We start from the raw sequence: 9,197 nt of genomic DNA on the forward strand, positions 1-9,197 counted from the left end.
TTAGAGCTGCAAATTTTAGTAGATCTAAATTTTTTAAAAATAGAATCCAATTATTTATTTGCCTATTCTTGTTTGGTGTTCCAGACTCAAATGGTACACTCTCTGGTTAACGAATAGCAGCTGCAATTTTTTGAAAGGAGAGAGATGGAAAGGACACGTTAAAAGCATTTGCCTTTTCACAATCCTCTCGCAGCTTTCTCTCCCTATTAGAGAGAAAAATTTTTCTTTGGTCCTCTCTTTTGCCTTTTGTAATTGCAAGTCTCTTGCAAGATGCATCTCCTTTCATACCTTAACTTTTCTCATTTTTCCCCACACAATCGTGCTTGCTTTTTCTCTTCCTTGGAAACTTGCCCTGGTTTTATAATTTTACTTCTTTTTCATTTACTGTTCTGCTCTCTATAGAGTTATGGGTTCATTCACTTGGGTATCTTGCTCTGCTTCCTGCCCCTACCTCCATGTTAACCTTTTTCGTTCCATGACAGATGATGCACATTGAGCTCTCAGGATTTCTTTTTGTTCTTTGGATTTTCTTACCCTTAGGCATTAGATACTCCTGTGGCATGTGTTAACATACATTTTCTAATTTATATTTTATTTATCTTCCTGTCTAAAAAAACATAGCAACTTTGAGCTAGTAATTGCCATTAGCATAGATTTATGATTTGCTGGTAGGTGGATGACTCTGCCATTTTCTTAATTCTCACTCCAAAGACATTTTGACATTGACACAAACAAGGGGACATTAGCTGTACCCTTGAAGATTGGGTTGAGATTAATAAGACAGAAGTTTGGTGCAGCAGGCATATGTCAAAAAAGAGAACTCACCATACAAGGGTAATTCTGGCATTGTGTAGGTAGTGAAGTTCAGACTCTAAAGGAGTAGGACTGACTCGGCTCCCACTGAGAGGCCTGAGCTGTTGTTGAGTGGCTGCTTAGAAGGTATTGGCATGAGACTATATCTGCAAGGTAAAGGCAAAGTTGTGAATACCTTAAAGACGCATTAAGTGAGATAAACCAGACACAAAACAACAAATATCGTATCATTTTGCTTATGTGAAATACCTAGAATAAGAAAATTTCATAGACAGATAATAGATCACAGATTACAGGGGTTGGGAGTGGGGGAAGAGAAGGGAGAGTTTTTGTTTAATGGCTGCGGAATTTTTGTTTTTTTTTTGTTTTTTTGAGGTGATGAAATGTTGGGGTATTGGATGTTGGGGAGAGGAGCACAATATTTTGAATATAATTTATATCACTAATCACTTGGAAGGAGTTACAATGGAATATTTTAGTTATGCATGCTACTATCATAAAGAGCTTTTTTTTTAAGTAGATAACAAAATTTGGGTGCCATAGAAGGGCTATCATAGTAATTATACTTTAAAACATTATGATAGAACTATATAATGATGTAAAAAGTAAAATCTAAGTGAGTATTCTATATCCCAAATTGAATTTTTTTTTTTTTTAGGGGAGACCGCGAATGCTGTCCCCTACTACCACAAATTATGTGGTTGAGTTTCCCACATTTGGGGAAATTGCAGGGGTCAGCACATCTGGAGTGCAATGGATAAGCCTCACCCTGGAAAAACCACCTTCGTGATCATGGAGTCTCCCCTGCCAGGTAAATATCCAAATTGAATTTTATTTACTAAATTGAGGGACATAATTGCCAAGTTGTTCAGTTTTTTAAAAATATTTTTTTTTGTTAGGGAAGTTGTGGCTTTGCTGAGCAATCATCCATAAGGTACAAGTTCCCATACACCACCCTACCAGCAACAGCTTGCATTGGGGTGGAACATCTGTTACAGCTGTTTATAGCACATTTTTATATTTGTAGTATTAACTAAAGTCCACGATTTAACTTAGGGTTCACTGTTTGTATAGTGTAATTCCACAGATTTTTGAAAATTTATTTTTCTTCTTACCATATATAGCATCTATTTCCCTTTTAATCATATTCAGATACATATCTCAGTACCGTTAATTGCGTTCACAGTGCTGTGCTACCATCACCACCAATCATTACCACAACAGTTCCCCATCATCCCAAATAGGAACCTGTTCATTTCAAGCCTTAACTTCCCATTCCCCATAACCACCCCATCCCCTGGTAACCTATACTCTAGCTCCTGACTCTATGAGTTTGCATTCTAACGGTTTCAAATCAGTGAGATCATACAATATTTGTCTTTCCAAGTTGCAGTTGGAAAAATGTTTGGAAACAGGATAACAATGTGATTAGTTTGTATTGTATGGCCTATATTGTATATGAATTGTGTATGTAGGTACTATATATATGGACTATTTAGTCCATAATATAAGGATTATATTAACTCTATGATACTGTAGATGAAAAGTGAAACTCAGGCTTTTGACAATTTTCACTCTCCCTTTTGGGAAAAGTGCATAAATATCAATGATCAAGGATGTGTTGGGGCAAATTCTAGAGCAGCAATATCATATCTGCTGAACATTTCATAGCTCTCAGTGGAACACTAAGAGCAGGGCTAATTAATTCCTCAATGGCTAATGTCCAGCTAGTTGACCGACACCTTCCATGTATTAGCTTGAGTCTAGAAAATTAGTGTCATTAGTGTCTATGCACTTGGGATAAACCACATTGCAAATTAGTGACTCTCTCTGCAGCACATATTATGAGAAGGGATGCATAACTCTATAGGCAACTGATGCATGCCAATGTTCTTTGGCTTTCTTTGTGTTGGGAAGAGGATATGCCATGACACTGGATGGTCTTGGAGTATAAAGACAAATTCCGAGTCCTAACTTTTCCATAACATCTGAAGGCAGTGTGTATTCTCATTGAGACCAAGGCACTCATTGTTCGGTTGAAAATGAAGTGTCAATAGAGCCTGAGAGCTGGAGTCTGTGGCTGAGCCATAACGAACTTCCCACCACAGCAACCTAAGTGTCTGCACATAATTCACATAATTTGGAACTGCAAGTCACTGACTGCTACAATTCTAGTGCTTATTTTATTATTGTCTGCTTTATACCGTGAGTTACTACAAAACAGGACAGGCAGTTTTTCCTACTGAATCAAGGAATCTAGTTCAACCCCATCCAGTCTTGCTATCGGGAATGCACGGGAACAGCCCTTGCTTCAGGAGACTAGAATGAGAGCTTGGAAACTGCACTGCATCTCTACAGCTCTGGGCTCGTGAGAAGCAAGATTAACTTTTCCCAGAATCAAATACTCAGGGTATGAAAGCAGAGAATGTTTGTATCACAGTCTTTCCCCAGGGCCCCTCTGCTGTCCGGAAGGCTCAGTCAGGGTTTGTGTTTGGTATATCTCCACTCAGTGACCTTTCTTCTGGTTCATCCGATAGCGTAAGGCCAGCTCCTCTGCTCCAATGGGGGTTGGATGCCCTCCAGAGCCTCCCTGGGCCTTGGTCAGTACTTCATTTCAGCAAAGATCAGTTGCTTACCAATCTGACCCAGAGATCAACTCAGGGACAGAAATAGCTAAGACAGAGAATATTGACTCTCAACATTTATTTTTCCTGAAACATAGCTACAGGAGTTCACACAAATGGACGTTTAGTCCACGCTTAAGGTTCTCATATTTCTTTAGCTATTTCACCTACTGTGGTCAGACATGCTCACTAACAAATCACTGAATAGGATTTGGGGAAAAGAAAATTATCAGTGAAAGGCGATCATGTGGGAAATGCATAATTCAGTTCAGATAAAAAGGAATCCAATCTCAAATTCTAACCATGATTCTGAGCACAGAAAATTGTTTCCGAGTTTGGCTTAGGCAACATGAGTTCATCCTGCCCCATTTCATTTCAATTAACTCCTTTTAGTTCATAGATTATTACTAGAGCCAAAATAAAAATAAAGAAATGTTCTGAGAATATGGTAAAATAGGGCGTTAAACTGATCTTAAACACAAGCTTTACTACAGTCAAATCCCTGGTGTTCCCATCAGTAATATACTGCCCCAAATCCCCACCAAAAGTTGGCTCTGCCAGTAAAATAAAATAGGAATTAGTTCACTTTACTAGCCTGAAAGTTTAGAAGTGCACTCCTACTGATATTGTTACTGTTCAAACCTTCTTTGTTGCCTCAGATATTTAATGACAGTCCTGAAAAAAAATATTGTAGCCCAGTAAGATGGGAGCTATGAAAACTTAAAAGTTTTGGGAAAATTGTGACAATATTTGAATTCTCCTAACCACTGCTGCCCTTCCCGCCCGTTCCCACTACTCTCTAAGGTTACTCATGCAATACAGAATTTCTTAAAATATTTCCCATATGCACTGTCTGGATGGCAAGTGTACAAGCTATTCCTGAATCGCTGGATCTTCAAAGCCAGTAGAGGTGAGAGTCAGGGAGAGAGATAAATACAGATATCTATACATTCAAACACACAGTTAGTATTGTGTCTATCTAATTTGTCTATCATCTATTTACTATCTTTCTATAATAAAAAAATACTTAACAATGATACCTTCAATTCCAACTCAACACAACAGGGTTCATTTTAGTTTCCCTCTTTTCCATATTTGTAACTGTAATCTCCAATAATGAGAAGCCTGGTTCCCCATTATTCTAAACATAGTACTCATTTTCCCAAGCCTAAAATAAGCACTTAGCTTATTAGTAAGCTGTTTTATTCATGAAGAAACCCTTAAATGTTCTGAAAATATGGTTGAACTGGTTCTACAGCATTTGGTATTGAACTGAATATAATCTCTTAGAGGAATAAGCGATTGATAATCAACTTTTGCACAGTTATAATATACAGTCCCACAGGACACTACCTAGGCCAGTAGTTGCTACCTTATTGAAAAAAGCCCATAGTTTTCTTCAAGGTCCTAAAGGGTGTCTTTGATGTTTTTAAATAGATCACCTTATAAAAGGGTAGAGATTAGATTTGGAAAATGTATTTGTGAAGTGTGGTGCTATGGATTGGTCCTACTGAGAAACTATTGTAATAATAAAGACAGTAAAAGATGAAAACTTGCATGAAGCCAGTGAGAATGGAGTCTGGAAATAAACAAATTTAAGAGACAATAAAGGGTAGAATTGACATAACTTGATGATTTAGAGAAGGTGGGGTAGGGAGGAAGAAGATAGGAACATGCCCTTTAATACCTATTATATATTGAATAATTACCATGTGCCAACCGCACTAAGTGCTTTGCATATGCTTTCTTATGTCATCATTGAAACCCTAGAAATAGATACTATTACTAACCCAGTTCAACAGAAGAGAAAATAGAAATCAAGTAACTAGCGTGAGAATTTATGGCTTAGAAGAAAATCTGTAAACAGGCAATGTAACTCCAGAGCTTGATTTTGTACGCTAGGCTATATTAACTCTAGATTTATGATCTTGTTGAGTTTTGTCAGGATGATGATGCCAATAGCTTATATAAGATTAGGAGAAATATTTGAGGAAAAAGATAATGGATTCAAGTGACAAAGAGGTTGAATTTGAAGTGTTTATGGCATCCATAATATATACTCTTTTGTGATTGGCTTCTTTTGATGAGCATTATTTTTGTGACTTTCATCCATGTTATTTCAGTAGATGTAGTTGGTTAATTTCCTTGCAGTAAAAGGATTTATTTTTGCGTGAAAAAAAAGTAAAAGGAACTGCCACGCAGTTCCCCACCCTGTGGCAGACACACCCAAAGGGTGCCCCTGTTGTATAATCATCTCCTCTTGAGTATGAGCAAAACCTCTGACTTGCTATTTACCAATAGAATGTGGCAAAGGTGATGGGCTATCACATCTATGATCTTGGTTCTTTATGGAACACCAAGTCAAAGACTTAGCACACTAGAGTGAGATTCTCCCGCTGGCTTTGCAGAAGCAAACAGTCACATTGTGAACTGCCTGTGATGGGGCCACATGGTAGGGAACTGTGGGTGGTGTCTGGGATCTGACAGTGGCTTCTAACCAATATTCAGTAAGAAGCCAGGACTCTCACATATGCAGGTGCAAGAAAACACATTCTGTAAACAATATGTGGCACTTGCAAGCAGATTCTTCCCTAGTTGAGCCTCCACACGAGAATGCAGCTCAGTCAATACCTGATTCTGCCTCTTGGTGAGACCCTGAGCAGAGGGTCCAGTGAATCTGTGCTTGGACTTCTGACCGACAGAAACTGTAATATAATAGGTATATATTCTTTCGAGTGGCTGAATCTATGGTCATTTGTTATACAGCAATAAAATACTAATAAATGCTGTATGAATATACTGCAAATTGTTCTACCCATTGATTATTGACAGCCATTTCAGTCATTTTCAATTTTTGTCTATTAAATAGTGATGCTACAAACATTCTTGTATATATCTATAATGCATTTTAAGGGGTTGTTGTATCAATAAGTTTCAGTCAGAACACAGAAATCACACTAGTATTTGAACAGAGAAGATCCAATATAAATAATTATTGACTGTTTCCAGAGATAAGCTACTAAGTGGGGATAAAAGAGAACTCTAAAAAAGTACCTGATGCTGAGAGAGGAGAGCCCAAGAAAGGCACAAACTTGGAAGGGGAATCTTCCGTAAGGCTGGGATTCAGACCTCTATAGAGAAAGATGATGGAGTAGTTACCTTAGTTGCCCCAGGCTGCAGCTGGTTCATAGTCAGCAAGAAGGGACTATAAAGCAAAGAAGTGAGCACCAGGACTGGCAAGCTGGAGCCTTCTATGAGGGTGCTGGGCTGGTATTAGCAAGTGGAAACCATATTGTAGTGACTATGGAACAATCACTAATATTGGGAAAGAAAGGGTATGTCCACTGAACTCTCTGGCAAGTGGGCTGCTGAAACTAGTTACAAGTGAGTACTAATAGGTTTCTCACTGGCTAGCATTAAAGGAACAAAAAGAAAAGCAGGTACATCCAACCTAGAGAAAAAATTCCCTTCATTATTGAATGTCCTTCCAGGGTTCTTTACTAGCAAAAGAGGAATGTTTCCTAGATCCAGCTCTAGAACTTAAAGCATGGTAATGAACATTGATTTTAGAGCTGAGAGGCAATAAATTGACAAATGGCACATGTGTATACCTAGAAGAAAAAAATTAACAATAAAAATGTTAGAAAGTTTTACATAATATATCTGCTTCACAAAATACTTTATTTTGTATTCATATTCTTGGAAAATATTTTAGAACAAATTTTATCAGAAAAAAAATAAATGCAACAGCAGAAATCAATGAAATAGAAAACAAAGAAACAACAGAGATTAATGAGCCACAAGTTGGTTATTTGGAAAGATTAATTAGATAGACAAATACTCTTGCAGACTAATCCAGTAAAGAAGGAAGAAGAATGCAAAGACCAATCAAAACATTAGCATGAAAAGATGATAATTGCATATAGAGAAGAGATTAAAAATACGATAAAACAGCAAGAGTACCATCTGTGTTGGTTTTTAAGCTGCCAGAACACAATATACCAGAATTGGAATGGCTTTTATAAGGGAATTTAATAAGTTACAAGAAGTTTACAGTTCTAAGCCTAAAAAATTTCCAAACTAAGGCATCCAGTTAAAGATACCTTAATTCAAGGAAGGCTGATGACATTCAGGGTTTCTCTCTCAGCTGGAAAGGCACATGGTGATCTCTGGTAGCTCTCTCTCCAGGCTTCGTCAATGGCTCCCCAGAGGCATTTTCTTCATGCATCTTAAGGTTTCTGGTTGTGTGGGCTCTGTTGGTTCTGTTAGCTTTCTCCAAAATTGTTGCCTCTTAAAGGCTCCTTTATGCAACCCCAGCTTGAATGGGTAGAGACACATCTCCATGAAGATGTGGCCCACTGAATTGTGGGTGGTAACCTTTGATTAGATAGCTTCCATGGAGATACATATTTGCCTCATGTGAAATATTCAAGGGACAGCTCTGTCCAACTTTAAAGAAATTTCCAGACAATCGAAAAAGTCCACTGCCCTCCTCCTACTATGAAGTATGTACTACTTTTGATAACAAAACTAGGTAAGAAGCATGTGAAAAACTAACACTATGGCCCAATCTCAGTTGTTAATATAGATTCAACCCCCAAACAAATTCTAGGGAGCCAAATTTACCCGTGTTTAAAAAGGTAAAATAAGTTGATTACATTAGTTTTCCCCAGGAATGCAGGAGTGATTTAATATTAGCACACCTAAAAAAGGCCCTTACCACATTAACATAGTAAAAGATAATACCCCATAAAATAATCTCAACAGATGCACATAAACATTTGATAATTCCAGCACCCATTATCAATAAAAACTTTTTTTTTTTTTTTTTTAGAGAGAGGGAGGAAGGGAAGGAAAGAAGGGAGGAAGAAAGGGAAACATCTTTAAACATTTTCTTGTTTTATTATATTTTGTTTGTTTGTTTGTTTTTTACATGGGCTGGGGCCGGGAATCGAACCGGGGTCCTCCGGCACGGCAGGCAAGCACTCTTGCCCGCTGAGCCACCGCGGCCCGCCCCAATAAAAACTTTTAACAAGACAGAAATACATAACTTGATAAAAGTTATGTTAAAACCTACAGCAAGCCTCATTTTCAATGGGAGAACATTAGAAGCATCCCCTTTAAAATTAATAACAAAACAGATACATGTTCAGTCATTGTTTAGATCCAGCTTTGTACTTTAATCCTTAGTCTATGGAGATGGCAATCAAAGTAAACTCTCTCTCATGGCCAACATCAGGCATGTTCAAGAATGTTCCTATCCACACAGTTTATGACATTCCCAAACTGCAAATGAAAACTAATGATAAGCATAAAATTCAAGAGACTCTAGTTTTTCAGGAGTAAGAGGATGATACTGTTAAGGTGATGGGTCTTTAAATAATGTGCTTTTTAAATCCAGATTTTATGTACATGGACATTCTTTTTATCTTATATTTTTCGTCTTTAAATCACTCACATGCACATATTACATGCTTTCTTTTTTTAATGTTGGCTCAATTTCCCATGTGGGTTCTGGATCTGGTTCTGTTCCTTGCTACCCAGCATCTTAGACAACTATTTAGTTTCTAAAATGAAGATACTGATATCAATCCAGTGATCTCACAGGATTGTTATGAGAATCCAATGAACTCTTGTCCATTAAGGTGTTTTGAGGACTCGAATACCTAATCTAAAAAATCTTCAGAAAGTCAATGTCTGCCTGAACTTGAGCTAAATCATTTTCAGTTTCCCAAATTCCTAATGGAAATCATCGTCAAA

At 37.5% G+C, this 9,197-nt stretch overlaps 1 non-coding gene across 1 annotated transcript; it reads right to left on the reverse strand.

Moving 5' to 3' along the window:
* Positions 1–1,468: 1,468 nt before the first annotated feature.
* Positions 1,469–1,632, reverse strand: LOC143675245 (U1 spliceosomal RNA). Its single transcript, XR_013171486.1, has one exon. It is a non-coding gene; the product is annotated as a U1 spliceosomal RNA (small nuclear RNA).
* Between the last annotated feature and the right edge of the window lie 7,565 nt (positions 1,633–9,197).

This window comes from Tamandua tetradactyla, chromosome 2, assembly GCF_023851605.1.
Source record: "Tamandua tetradactyla isolate mTamTet1 chromosome 2, mTamTet1.pri, whole genome shotgun sequence".
In the NCBI taxonomy this organism is placed as follows: Eukaryota; Metazoa; Chordata; class Mammalia; order Pilosa; family Myrmecophagidae; genus Tamandua; species Tamandua tetradactyla.